This window comes from Taudactylus pleione, unplaced genomic scaffold (assembly GCF_031769625.1).
Source record: "Taudactylus pleione unplaced genomic scaffold, aTauple2 ptg000212l, whole genome shotgun sequence".
NCBI lineage: Eukaryota > Metazoa > Chordata > Amphibia > Anura > Myobatrachidae > Taudactylus > Taudactylus pleione.
This window is the reverse complement of record NW_028284614.1, coordinates 4,740,674-4,755,299: the sequence shown is the minus strand read 5'-3', so window position 1 is coordinate 4,755,299 and position 14,626 is coordinate 4,740,674.

Sequence of the window (14,626 nt, the reverse complement as noted above, 5' to 3'; positions counted from 1 at the left end):
GTATCCAGCTGGGTTCTAGATTAAAAAGGGAAAGGATGGCTCAACGGCAACAACTTCTAGCCCGTATTAAGTCCCTGGAAACATCCCATAAATCCTCTTTAGATGCAACTACATTGAGAGAACTTACTGAAGCAAGACAGGCTCTTAATAAGCTTCTTCAGGATAAAACTAAATTGGATTTACAGAAATGCAGGCATAAATTTTATCAATGTGGAAATAAGCCTGGCAAAATGCTTGCTAGAGCTTTAAAAACTCAGAGGTTAAAATCTTATGTCTCTAATGTTCGGGTTTCAGGGGGGAATGTGTCCATACCTTTCCTCAGATTGCAGCTGCCTTTCAAAATTATTATTTGAAACTTTATAATTTACATAAGGAACAATCGCCTACCCATTCATTAACGCCTCATGAAGCGATCAGAAATGACCTCTCTTTGGTTGATTTCCCACAACTTGATGAGAGTGATCTGACTTCTCTCGATCGCCCCTTTACTTACGAGGAACTAGATCAAATACCCCTCTTGGGAAAAGCCCTGGCCCCGATGGTTTTCCTGTAAGTTACTATAAGACGTTTCGAGCTATGCTGTTGCTGTTGCCCCTTTTTTTGAAAGCCTGTAATGAAGTTTCCGATAGGGTAGGTTTTTCCCCTCAGACACTTGAAGCACATATTTCAATAATCCCTAAAGAGGGGAAGGACCATGCCCAATGTGCTAGCTATAGGCCTATTTCTTTATTAAATAATGATTTAAAATTATATGCTAAAATGCTGGCAAATAGGCTGGGTTCTCTTCTCCCTGGCTTGATACACGAAGACCAAGTTGGATTTATTCGAGGTAGAGAGGCTAAAGACAATACCTCTAAGATTATTGATATAATCCATTTTGTTAGAGGTACTGGGTCCCCTGTTATCCTACTCTCAACAGATGCAGAGAAGGCCTTCGACAGGATTAATTGGCAGTTCATGGAAGGCCTTCTTCGATATATGGGGTTAGGCTCTCACTGTTTTCATCGTATTTTAGCCCTTTATAAATTTCCCACGGCCAGAGTATGGGTCAATGGGGCCCTTTCAGAGCCTTTCCCGATCAATAATGGTACACGTCAAGGATGCCCACTGTCTCCTCTTATATTTGTACTTTGCATGGAGGCATTGGCGAGGGCTATCCGGTGTAACGGGGATATTAAAGGTGTGCAGATTGGAGACCATGAGTACAAATTGGCACTATTTGCTGACGATCTCCTTGCTACTATCTCTTTGCCGGTGAGTTTGATAGATTCAGTGGGATCTCTAATTTTAAAGTCAATTATTCCAAATCCGTTGCCATGAATGTATCAGCACCTGACAGCACTGTGACAAGTCTTAGAGATGCTTTTCCCTTTGTTTGGACTTCTTCTAGTCTTAAATATTTGGGTGTTCTTCTATCCCCTTCAAATAATAATTTGTACCAATTAAATTTTCCCCCTCTTATTCAACAATTTAAGACAGATTTCCAGAGATGGTCTCTATTGAAGCTATCCTGGTTGGGTAAAATTAATACGGTTAAGATGTCTATTTTACCTAAGGTCTTATACCTGATGCAAGTGTTGCCTATTACCATACCAGTTTCCTTTTTTCGAGAATTGCAAAGCTTAGTGGGACATTTTGTTTGGGGCTCAAGTAGATCCAGACTATCACAGGCTGTATTAACGCAAAGCCGTTTGAGAGGTGGTTTGCAATTACCCCACTTCCTTACTTATTAACATGCAGTCCACTTGTCTAGGATTGTTGAAATGTCTCGTCTATCTGCAACCAAACAATGGACATGTGTAGTAGGTCACACAGTAGGTAAACCACCTCATGTCCTTCCTTGGATTGTTAAATGTCCGCCTTTATCTCACCCGACACTAGGCCCCACTCTACGCTGTTGGAATAAATTTAGAAACCTCCCTCGTTTAGCCCATGCGCTTCATTACCTACTCCGCTGGTAGATAACCCGGATTTTCCCCCAGGCCTTATGGCATCTAATCTATCTAGTTGGTCCACAAAAGGTATTACTCGTATATTCCATCTAGTGACACCTAGTGGAATACGATCCTTTACAGATCTCCAGCAAATATATAATCTCCCAGCTCGTTCCTTTTGGGTATTTCTCCAACTAAGACATTATGTGAATTCTCTTAAGGCTAGTGAAGCTCGCTGGACTCCAACTAAATTTGAAGTTTTATGTATGGCAGTAGACCCCCCAAGACACCTTATTTCTTCCATATATCAAATATGTCTTGAGTGCTCTAACCCATCTCTACCTTCTTATGTCTCTGCTTGGCATAGTGAATTATGGAGGGACCTAACTGAGGATCAGTGGTCACAAATATTTGATTTTACTTTTGCTAGTTCCTCTTCACTCCAAGTTCTAGAAACCCAATATAAGATTTTGGCAAGGTGGTATAGATGCCCTGTTCACATCCACCGGATGTTTCCAAATTTATCTGATTTATGCTGGCGTTGTCAACAGGCAGTGGGCACTCCTTTCCATATTTGGTGGCAATGCCTGGTGATAGCTGAATTCTGGAGGAAGGTTTGACAATTATCGGAATTGATCATTGGTCTTCCTTTATCTGATAAACCTGAATTTTGGTTGCTAAATGTATCTGACCTTCCAATATCCATATATAAAAAATCTGTGTTGCGTCATCTGGTGAATGCTGCGAGGGCTACTGTACCATGTTATTGGAGGTCTTCGACTTGTCCTCCCATTTCTCGATGGTTCCAGAGAATAGATCAGTATATGTATATGGAAGATCTCTCATTGTCTAAATCATCTCCCCTAGATTTTACTGACATTTGGTATTGCTGGCTGAACTTTAAAGAGACTGCTGAGTACAAAACAAATACTTAAGTGCCTCTTAGGATGTGGCGACATCCTCTTTTACTTTTCCCCATTATTTTATTATCTTTCTTTCTCTCTATTATTTTCTTTCTTAAATTCTTATGTTTCTTATTTTATTTGATTAGTTATTTTGATTTTTGCTTTTATATTGTTTTTTGTTTTTCATTCTATTTCAGTTAGTAATATTTGACAGCACGTTCAAAACTAAGCGACTTAAGACTTATTCTTACTTGCTCCTTTATTTCATGTTGTATGAGTATATTTGTCCACTGAATTCATATTGTTATTTGACTTTATTTGATGTTTCTGTGGGCCGTTGTAGGCCATATATGTACTGTGCTGTTTTCGTTTTCAATAAAAACAGATTACATAAAAAAAAAAAAAAATCGATAAAACCACAAAATTCATGTAATTAGACCAGTTTACATGCAGCCCAAAACCCAAGATCGGTTTTTAAATCCGAGTTCCAAACCAACCAGGACTCGGTTTCCACTCGGGACCCCAAAGTGATTCTGAACTGGGACTCGATTCAACTCAGAACCCATAAGTTTGGGTGTGTTCGTATTTCAGGAAAGCCAAACCGCACATCACTATCCCAAACCCCTCTGCAAATTGGGATAAGCCAAGTGGGATGGTTGGGAGGTATGCAGTGGTCGAAGTTTGCCGGTATACGGCGGTATGATATACCGACACTTCGATTTGCGCTGACCCAGAAGTGTCTGTACAGTGGGTGAGAGGATTTAACACTGCATTTGTGACTCACGCAGCCACACACTCCGGAGCCCTTGCAGTGCCGCAATCCTGTATAAGGCTGTGTCCCACTGTAAATTCTGCTGGCTGGAGGCTGGATGGCCCTTGACTACCGCTACTGTTGCTCCTGGTTTGCTGCTGCTGCGGCTGGATGGATCTCCGGTCCCCGCTCCTTCCCTCGTCATCAGCACACCCTCCATCTGTCCCCTCCCTTCCTCATCAATTGACTGCTGCTCAACTGCCACGGAGCTGTAGATTAGTGATGGTCGGAAATGCGGACACTGCCCCCACTCCCCTTCTCATCTCCCCATGTGCCTCCCCCTGGTCCTGGCCTGTCAGGGCTCAGCCGGGGATCGGCGCCCGCTTACCGCACCGCCGGCTTCCCCTCTCATCCTGGGTGGTCGGTCGGCCTGCGCGACGGCGGGGGAGAAGCTGAGTATTCTCCCCGCATGCTGTGGCTTCCTGGAGGGCTGGTGTCTGGCATCGCAAATCCGGACATGGGCGCCGCCATGACAGTCGGCCCATGTGACTGGACCCTTCTCCCTGATAGGCCCGTTTTCAGCTGATGCTGTGCACCTGTCTAAGGGTTCCCCTGGGTATAAAACTGTTCCACAGGTTATGGGAAATTGCCTGAACAACGGTTGTCTCCTAGCGTGCTTTAGTGAGTTCCCGGTCCAGGTTCCTATTCACCCGTACAGCAGCAGTGTTACCACCTTTACCTGTGTGCCTATACATCTCTGGTGAATACCCGTGCAGCAGTGTTACCACCTTTACCTGTGTGCCTATACATCTCTGGTGAATACCCGTGCAGCAGTGTTACCACCTTTACCTGTGTGCCTTTACGTCTTTGGTGAATACCCGTGCAGCAGTGTACCCACCTTTACCTGTGTGCCTATACGTCTCTGGTGAATACCCGTGCAGCAGTGTTACCATCCCCACCTGTGTGCCTTACGTCTTCAGTGAACATCCGTGCTACAACGTATACCACCTCTACCCGTGTGCCTTCTATCTCTGGTGATGTCTCAAGTAACCGTGAGTTGCTTCCCACTTGAAATCCTTATTGACATTTGATCCTCGTGTCAAGGTGTTTTCTATACAGTGTTTTAAGGGACTGTTTGGTGCCTAAGCAGGCATATCCTCGCTGGGCCACGGTTGTAGTGTCTCTATCCCTGCAGGGCTTGGGTACCTGGTCAAAGGACCGCGACCTGCTCACGGGGTGCAGCTAAGTCCATATCCCAATTGGGGGGGTCACTGGCGAACACCATCCTGTGGGTTAGACTCCGCACCTTTGCCCAGGTCTCGCCAACACTCAAGACCTGTGGATGAGGAGAACGTACATCCAGGCCCCTCGTCTCCGCTTCTTTCCCCAACTTATGCCCACCATGTCCTCTTCTCCAGTCTCAGACGTGACATGGCCCCTGTGTTGGTGCAGGTTGCCACTGGATGGAAGTCCCTGCTCCCGACCACATCTTCACTCCCTCTGTGCCTAACCTCCCCTGCTCCTCACGTTGCTGCTGCTTCCGGCTTCCCCGGGTTTGCGTCCGGGTTATCTATGGTCGGGACTCCGCTCCCTGCTCCCCTTCTCATCTCCACTCCTTCTGTGACTGTCTTACATGGCTTTTGGATCCCTCTACATGGAGCAGGTCAGGTTTCCTCAGCTCTACTGACTGTTTATAGAAGCACCTGGTGAATATTACTGTCCAGGGTGCTTATGTGAGTGTTTTTTTCCTGTGAGGGTGCCTATATGTGAGAGTGTTTTTTCCTGCGAGGGGGCCTATATGTGAGAGTGTATTTTCCTGTCGGGGGTCCTATATGTGAGTGTGTTTTTCCTTTGGGGGGGCCTATATGTGAGTGTGTTTTTCCTGTGGGGGTTCCTATATGTGAATGTGTTTTTCCTGTGGGGGTCCTATATGTGAGTGTGTTTTTTGTGTGTGGGGGCCTATATGTGAGTATGTTATTCCTGTGGGGGGGGCCTATATATGAGTGTGTTTTTCCTATGGAGGGGTCTATAAGTGATTGTGTTTTTTCCTGTGGGGGGGCCTACATGTGAGTTTGTTTTTCCTTTGGGGGGGGCTATATGTGAGTGTGTCTTTTCCTGTGGGGGGGGCCTATATGTGTGTTTTTTCCTGTGAAGGGGCCTATATGTGAGTGTTTATTCCTGCGAGGGGGCCTATATGTGAGTGTGTTTTTTCCTGTGGGGGCCTATTTGTGACCTGTGGGGGCCTATTTGTGAGTGTGTAATTATTCAAGTGGGGGGCCTGTGTGTTTATTCCAGTGGGGGCCTATGTCTGTGTGTGTTTTCCCTGTGGGTAACGTGTTTGGTTTTTTTGTTATCGATGACAATGTGTGTGTGTGTGATTTTTTTTTCATGTGAAGCCAATGTGTTTTATTTTTTATGTTCTATGTTTTTGTTTCTTTTTTTTTCTTTTAATGTGTGTTTTTTTTAATGTATACCCTATGAGGAGAATTCAATGGGCATAATGTATAAGGGGTACTGCTACTGAATAGCATATTGTGTTTAAGGGATACTAGAGTGTGGTGCACTATATTGAATAAAAGGGGCGTGTCTTGTGGACACGCCCCTCAGCGTGGGCATGCCCCCTACAACCTTACATTTTCCATACCACCACTTCAAAATTCCCACTTCGACCACTGGAGGTATGTTAAAAACCTTAAACCTAGAGAAACGACTGATTTCTCAGATGTTTACCTAGTTATCAGCAGATACCACTGTCCATACTGAGCTTTACTATAGGACAATGCTCAATCACAAAGTGATTACGCTAACAGTGAAAGAGTTTTCACTGGGGAAAGTGCTTAGGGCCTGATTCAGAGACAGTCTTTGTATGCAGCGGCTGTGTGATAATATGCTAATGCAGCAGGAGGCGTCTTGTCTAAATAGACGCCTTCTGTTTGCCTTCTCTGATCTGCTACTGCGCCTGGAGATGCAGCATCAGATCATCTATGTGAGCATCGGTCATCTGATTAACCCTCATATTACTCCAGGATGGCCGGGGAATTGATGCTGCTGAAGCCAGTGAACCTGTATCCAAGGACCCAGCCACTGGCTTCAGTACACCCAGGAAATGGGTGCGACACACTCAGGACTAGCGACAGGGGGTGTCTAAGGGTATGCAGTCAGCAGGTCAACATTGGTAATGTCGACATGGTTAAAATGGCAACATTATGTTTTTTATTAGGGTTAGGGATAGCGTTAGGGCTACTGCTAAGGTTAGGGATAGCATTAGGGTTACTGCTAGGGTTAGGGATAGCGTTAGGGTCACTGCTAGGGTAAGAAATAGTGTTGTCGGGTAAGAGTTACTGCTAGGGTTAGGGTTAGCGGTAGGGTTAACTGTGATGTAGTCAGGAAGCCCACGGTCGAAATGCCGGCCACCGGCTTCCCGACAGTGAAAGCCTGGCATGGGACTAATGATAGGTGTCTAAATACCGACGCCTATAATTAGCTCCATACCGAAATCCCGACACCCGGCATACCGAACATAGGTAAACCGGGCGTTGGGAGCTCATAGTTGCGGGAGGGCAGGGTTAGGTTTATGGACTCCTGGGGGGACTTAGAGTTAGGCATCCCCCCAAGAGGGTTAAGGTTAGGCTAGGGGAAGGGGGAAATATGGTCAGGCACCACCGGGGGTAGGTTAGGGTTCGGCACCCCCCCGGGAAGGTTAGGTTTAGGGTCCGGGGAGGGGGGGTTAGGTTTAGGCACTAGGGGGGAGGTTAGTGTTAAGCACCCTTAAGGGAGAGTTAGGGTTAGGGGAGGAGAGGGGAGGGTTAGGGTAAATACCACCTCAGTCGGGATCTTCATCTGCCAGCCTTCCGGCGTCTGTATTTCATCCGCAGGGCTTAGGTCCGGCCGTAATACATACCGATTCCGGCCTAACTTAATAGTTAGGGCTAGTGTTAGAGTTGCCATTATGGTTAGCATTAGAGTTGCCCTTAGAGTTAAAGATAGGATTAGAGATAGAGTTAGAGATAGGGATAGAGTTAGGGTTAAGGTTAGAGTAAGAGTTAGCGAAGGTGTTAGTAATAGTGTTAGCGTTAGTGTTAGAGTAAGGTTTAGAGTTAGCGTTAGCATTAGGGTTAGAGTTAGGGTTAGAGTTAGGGTTAGAGTTAGGGTTAAACTTAGTGTTAGCGTTAGTGTTAGGGTTAGAGTTAGGGTTAGAGATAGGGTTAGAGTTAGGATTATGGTTAGAGATAGGGTTAGAGTTAGGATTAGGGTTAGAGTTAGGGTTAGCGTTACTGTTAGGGTTAGAGTTTTGGTTAGAGATAGGGTTAGAGATAGGGTTAGAGTTAGGGATAGGGTTAGAGTTAGGGTTAGATTTAGCGATAGGGTTAGAGCTAGGGTTAGAGTTAATGTTAGAGTTAGAGTTAGGGTTAGAGTTAGGGATGCCCTTAGGGTTAGAGTTCGGGTTAGAGTTATAGTTAGGGTTAGAATTAGGGTTAGAGATAGGGTTAGAGATAGAGTTAGGGTTATGGTTAGGGTTAGAGTTAGGGTTAAGGTTAGAGTAAGGGTTAGACTTAGCCTTAGGATTAAGGTTAGAGTAAGCATTAGAATTAGAATTAGAGTTAGCATTAGAGTTAGGATTAGCGTTGGAGTTAGGGTTAGAGTTATGGTTAGAGTTAGGGTTAAATTTAGAGATATGGTTAGAGATAGGGTTAGGGTTAGAGTTAAGCTGGCCACACACTAGACCAACTTACAGCCAACTTGTTGATTGGTTGGAATGAAAATCTGGTAAGGAATGGGAGTAAATGATGATCAGCAATTTGCTCCTAAATGCCAGAAAACAGATGAAAATGGTCATCAGACAAGTTTGTTAAATGTTTGATCTAAACAATTTGTTCAAACTACTGTTTTTGTTAATTTTCCGGTGATTGGGAGCAAATTGCTGATTGTCATTTGCTTTCATTCCTTACCAGATTTTCATTCCAACCAATCAACAAGTTGGCTGGTTGGATGCAAGTTGGTCTAGTGTGTGGCCAGCTTTAGGGTTAGAGTTAGGGTTAGAGTTAGGGTTAGCGTTAGGGTTGCCCTTAGGGTTAGAGTTCAGGTTAGAGTTAGGGTAAGAGTTAGGGTTAGCGTTAGGTTTAGGGTTAGAGATAGGGTTAGAGTTAGGGATAGGGTTAGAGTTAGGGTAAGAGTTAGGGTTAGCGTTAGGTTTAGAGTTATAGTTAGAGTTAGAGATAGGGTTAGCAATAGGGTTAGCGATAGGGTTAGAGTTAGGGATAGGGTTAGAGTTAGGGTTAGAGTTAGGGTTAGCATTAGGTTTAGGGCTAGAGTTATGGTTAGAGTTAGAGATAGGGTTAGAGTTAGGGATAGGGTTAGAGTTAGGGATAGGGTTAGAGTTAGGGTAAGAGTTAGGGTTAGAGTTAGGGTTAGAGTTATGGTTAGAGTTAGAGATAGGGTTAGAGCTAGGGATAGGGTTAGAATTATGGATAGGGTTAGAATTATGGATAGGGTAGAGTTAGGGTAAGAGTTAGGGTTAGCGTTAGGTTTATGGTTAGAGTTATGGTTAGAGTTAGAGATAGGGTTAGCGATAGGGTTAGAGTTAGGGATAGGGTTAGAGTTAGGGTTAGAGTTAGCATTAGGTTTAGGGTTAGAGTTATGGTTAGAGTTAGAGATAGGGTTAGAGATAGGGTTAGAGTTAGGGTTAGAGTTAAGGATAGGGTTAGAGTTAGGGTTAGAGTTATGGTTAGAGTTAGGGTTAGAGTTAGAGATAGGGTTAGAGCTAGGGTTAGAGTTAGGGTTAACGTTATGGTTAGGGTTAGTGCTAGGGGTGCCCTTAGGGTTAGAGTCCGGGTTAGAGTTATAGTTAGGGTTAGAGTTAGGGTTAGAGATAGGGTTAGAGATAGAGTTAGGATTAGAGTTATGGTTAGAGTTAGGGTTAGCATTAGGGTTAGAGTTAGGTTGCCCTTAGGGTTAGAGTTAGGGTTATTGTTAGTGTTAGAGTTATGGTTAGAGTTAGGGTTAGCGTTAAGGTTAGAGTAAGGGTTAGAATTAGCGTTAGAGTTAGGGTTAGCGTTAGATTTAGGATCAGCATTGGAGTTAGGGTTAGAGTTATGGTTAGAGTTATGGTTAGACTTAGAGATAGGGTTAGAGATAGGGTTTGGGTTAGGGTTAGAGTTAGGGTTAGCATTAGGGTTAGAGTTAGCGTTAGGGTTGCCCTTAGGGTTAGAGTTTGGGTTAGAGTTAGGGTTAGCATTATGGTTAAGGTTAGAGTAAGTGTTAGAGCTATCGGTAGATTTAGGGTTAGCGTTGGAGTTAGCGTTAGAGTTAGGGTTAGAGTTAAGATTAATGTTGACATTGGAAAAATGTTGCCTTGATCAATGTCGATCAACATTGTGAATGGCAACATAATATCCCATGCCCAACCACATAGCTTATTCTTATGTTCGTTTGCAGCATCCAAAATATTTAAAAATATAATATAAACTATCGGTACAATACACTTATCACACAGGTGATACATGGGGAATGTTTTGGCTGCCATCCTGTATGGCGGTGGGAAGAAGGCCATGGAGCAACAAGAGCCGTCATGGAGCACAGAACAGTCACATCAGGGATCGCCTGGACAGAGCAGTGCAGCACTCACACGGCTGCTGCTTATTTGGTGGAGATGATCCATTGGTAAGGTCCAGGACTAGGCGGCATTATAAAACACTTAGCTATTATTACTAGGGATGTGCGCCGACCCCCGTGTTTTGGTTTTGGATCTCCCCTGGTTTTGGATCTGGATTGGCTTTGCCAAAACCTCACCTCCATGTTTTGTTTTTGGGTTTTGGATCTGGATTTTTCCTTAAAAAATAAAAAAAAAGCTAAAATCACATAAAATGGGCCTTTTTTGTTCCTACAGTATTAATAACCTCAATAACATTTATTTCCACTCGTTTCCAGTCAATTTTGACCACCTCACAGCTCACAATATTGATTTTTTTCATCTAGTTAAAGCAGTGTTCTCCCCAGAAAGCTTTTCCAGCCGGGTGGCATCAAAAAGTAGCCGGGTTGGGGCCTTCGCAATTATGCTCTCAGGCTGCTCCCCCACTGGCGCTCAGTCACAAGTGCCCATTATGCAGTGCCCCCTGTATTTGTGCCCTTTATACAGTGCCCCCTGTAGTTTAGCTTTGCCCTTATGCAGTGCCCCCTGGCTGAAGTAGTGCCCCTATGTAGTGCCGCAGACTGGTCCCTTATGTAGTGCCCCCAGGCTTAAATAGTGCCCCCAGCTTTAAAGTGTCCCTTATGCAGTGCCCCCAGGCTGGCCCCTTATGCAGTGCCCCCAGGCTAAAATAGTGCCCCAGACTGGCCCCTTTATGCAGTGCCCCCAGGCTGGCCCCTTTTTGCAGTGCCCCCAGGCTGGCTCCATTATGCAGTGCTCCCAGGCTGGCTCCTTTATGCAGTGCCCCCAGGCTGGCCTCTTTATGCAGTGCCCCCAGACTTAAATATTGCCCCCAGACTGGTCCTGGTCCCGGCCCCAGCACTTACCTTTACTTGCCTGCCGCTGCTGATGCCGCGCACTGACTGGATCTAACTAGATCCAGCAGGCGCGCGGGGCAGGCTCCTCATGTCACAGGTGACGTCATGACGTCACCCAGGCAGTGCATCACTGGGAACGCTGGCCTCTGAAGTGATCAGTCTTCTTTAGCCTCCGGTCACTTCAGAGGCCAGTGTTCCACAGCGGGGGTCGGCGGGGTTCAGTGGGGAAAAGTGCCGGGCGGCAGGCTGTTTCTGCCAGGCGATGCGCCTGCAGAAAACAGCCTGGGGAGAACACTGAGTTAAAGGGCCAAAAGATTGCATCCAGCTTGCTGGCTCAAAACTGATTGATATAATTATTAATAGAGTTGAGGACTATGGAAAGATGATGGTTGGGATACCCTTGAGGATTGAAGAATTGATAGTTGATAGTTGGTGTAGCCCCTGGCTGTAAAATTGATAATAAATTAATTAAAAAACAATTCATTGGTGCAGTCCCGGGCTGAATAATTAATAATAATTAAATTCAAAAATAAAAAACAATTCATTGGGTGCAGCCGCTGGCTGAATAGTTAATAAAAGAAATTCATTGGTGCAGCCCCTGACTGTAAAATTGATAATAAATTAATTTAAAAACAAATCATTGGTTCCTAAACCAACCATAACATTAATTTAAAATATCAGGCAGCAATGCCCCAACCAGCACATAATGAAAAGGAAAAAGGTGCAAGATGGAATAGTCCTTGGGCCCTCCCACCCACCTTTATGTTGTATACGAAACATGACATTCACAGTTTAACAAACCAATCATTTCAGCGACAAGGACTGCCAACTGTGGCTGAAATTATTAGTTTGTTTTGGACCCCCATAAAACAAGCTGGCAATGTGCACTGGATATGGAAATAAAAATGATCCCATACACAAACTGGCTTTACATTACAAGTTGTCTTCTTCCTCATCCTCGTCATCCTCACCAGTGTGTACATCCTCTTCTTGACACAATTAATTCATCCCCGCTGGAATCTACCATAGGCACCTCTGTAATTTTTTTATGTAATTGTTGGTAGAGGTCTTCCTCGTGGAATTTGTAATTCATTTTAATGAACATCATCTTTTCCACATTTTGAGGAAGTAACCTCCTACGCCGATCACTGACAAGGTTGCCAGCTGCACTGAAAACTCTTTCGGAGTACACACTGGAGGGTGGGCAACTAAAGTAATGCAAAGCCAGTTTGTGTATGGGACTCCAAATTGCCTCTTTTTCCTGCCAGTACTGAAAGGGACTGTCTGACATGCCTATTAGGGTGTTATCTCTGAAATAGTCCTCCACCATTCTGTGAATGGAGACCGTATCACATATAGTCACGGTAGAAGACATGTCACTAGTAGGCAGTTCTCTCAGGCCCGACCAGATGTAATTTTTTGGTGAACGACCTGCATGACCAGCAGGCATTCTGTAAGGAAAATGTAGTTTTTTCCTGGCAGCTGCAGAAACTGAAGGAGATGATGGCGTTTCACGAGCGGCTACAACTGACAATTTTTTTACCAACAGCTCTTTGCATAGTTTTAGATTTTGGTCTGTTGGGCCACCAAGAGCATCTCCTGCATGCCTCTGTAATTTTTTAAAAAATGTTGCACCAACAAATTAATTGTGTGAGCAAAACATTGGACATGTTGGAATTCACCCACATGTAATGCTCTCACAATATTGGTGACATTGTCCGAAATCACAAATCCCAAGGAGATTCCTAGTAGGGTAAGCCATTTAGCAATGATTTCCCTGAGTTTTTCTAAGAGGTTCTCAGTGGTATGCCTCTTAGTGAAACCAGTTATACAAAGAGTAGCCTGCCTCTGTATCAGCTGTCTTTTGGTAGATGTTGCTGCTGCTGTTGCTGTTGTAGACAATACACCTACCCAGTGAGCTGTCACAGTCATGTAATCCTTAGTTTGCCCTGTCCACATATCAGTGGTCAAGTGGACAGTGGGTACAATGGCATTTCTGAGGACATTAATAAGGTTTTTTGTAATGTCCTTGTACAGACTTGGAATTGCTGTTCTAGCAAAATTAAATCTAGAAGGGATCTGGTAGCGAGGACACAGGACCTCAATTAACTGTTGAAGACCCACTGCAGTAATGGCGGATACTGGACGTACATCTAATACCAGCATAGCTATTATGGCGTCAGTAATCTGCTGTGCAAATGGGTGATTGCTGTCATACTTGTTTGCCCTTGCAAACAATTGTTTGACAGTTAATTGTTTTTTGTAGGATATGCTACAAGTACTCTTCTTACTGGTCCCCTTCTGGGATGAAGATCCACTCACAGCAACAGCAGCAGCAACAGGCGTAGTAATCAAGTATCCTTCTGAGGAATCACGTATAGGGGAGGAGTCAATCATGCTTCGAATAACAAAATTGGATGGAGCAGTACTCCCGATGATGAATGAGGATGTTGATGATGCAGGTGTTGGTGGTGGAGATCGAAGGCGCTTGGATCCCACAGAGAGGGAGCAGGTAGGTGACACTGGACTTGTTACGTTTTGAGTTTTGGAACTTGGCGACATATATTGATATTTCATGAATGTGCTCCAAGTGATGTAACAAGGAGGAGGTTCCTAGGTGGTTTAGGTCCCTCCCTCTACTCACCCTTGCTTGGCAATGGTTACATATGGCTTGATCGGATTGGGGTGGAAATAATTACACACGTGAGAAGTGGATTTTTTTTGTCTTTTGCCCCGGCATGACAACAATGGGCTTTGGCTTTTTCAATCCATGGGCAACAGCTGTTGCCTTACTTACACAAAGGACATGCTTAGCATCAACATCCTCATCATCAACATCCTCATCATCCTTAGCGCCTTCAACTACAAAATATCCTCCTCCTCCATGTGCAATTCAACAGAAGCATACTCACTGACTACGTCTGCAAGATGTTGACTGCCCTTCCCCACATTTACAGAGGGTACACAAATGTTGGAACTTGGAGGATTCACCAGTACACCAGTATTTAGGTCTGGCTCACACATGTCAACCGCGGACACACTTACACTCCTCAGGGATTTGTGATTTCGATTTCTCAGGGCACACAGTTGGTTTTTCCGGAGCTGTCTTACTCTTCTTAACAACTTTACATTTTTTAATGGTACCACCACCACTACTACTACAAGCGGAAGGGCTATCAGAACCAGCAGTCAACATTAAAAAAAGGCCAAGGCCTTATCCTTTCCTTGCCACTTCGTGTAGTGAATGGCATATTGCCAATATTTTGTTTATGTAAAGGCAACTTGCCGTTCGATTTTTTTTTACTTTACTACAGTAAAAGTAGCTTTACCATATCCATGGCGTGACTTAAGCCCTGGGGTATGGGCCTTCATAGAGGACAAGGAAATTGACGGCCTTGCATTATCCTGACTCCTGGCGGCAGCTACAACATGTGGTTCTTGGCCTTGCTCTCCTGTCATGTGACAGCCCTCCATATTTTCTGTGGTCTTGAAGCAGTGTCACAAGCACCAATAGTGTAGCCAAGGTGCGGTTA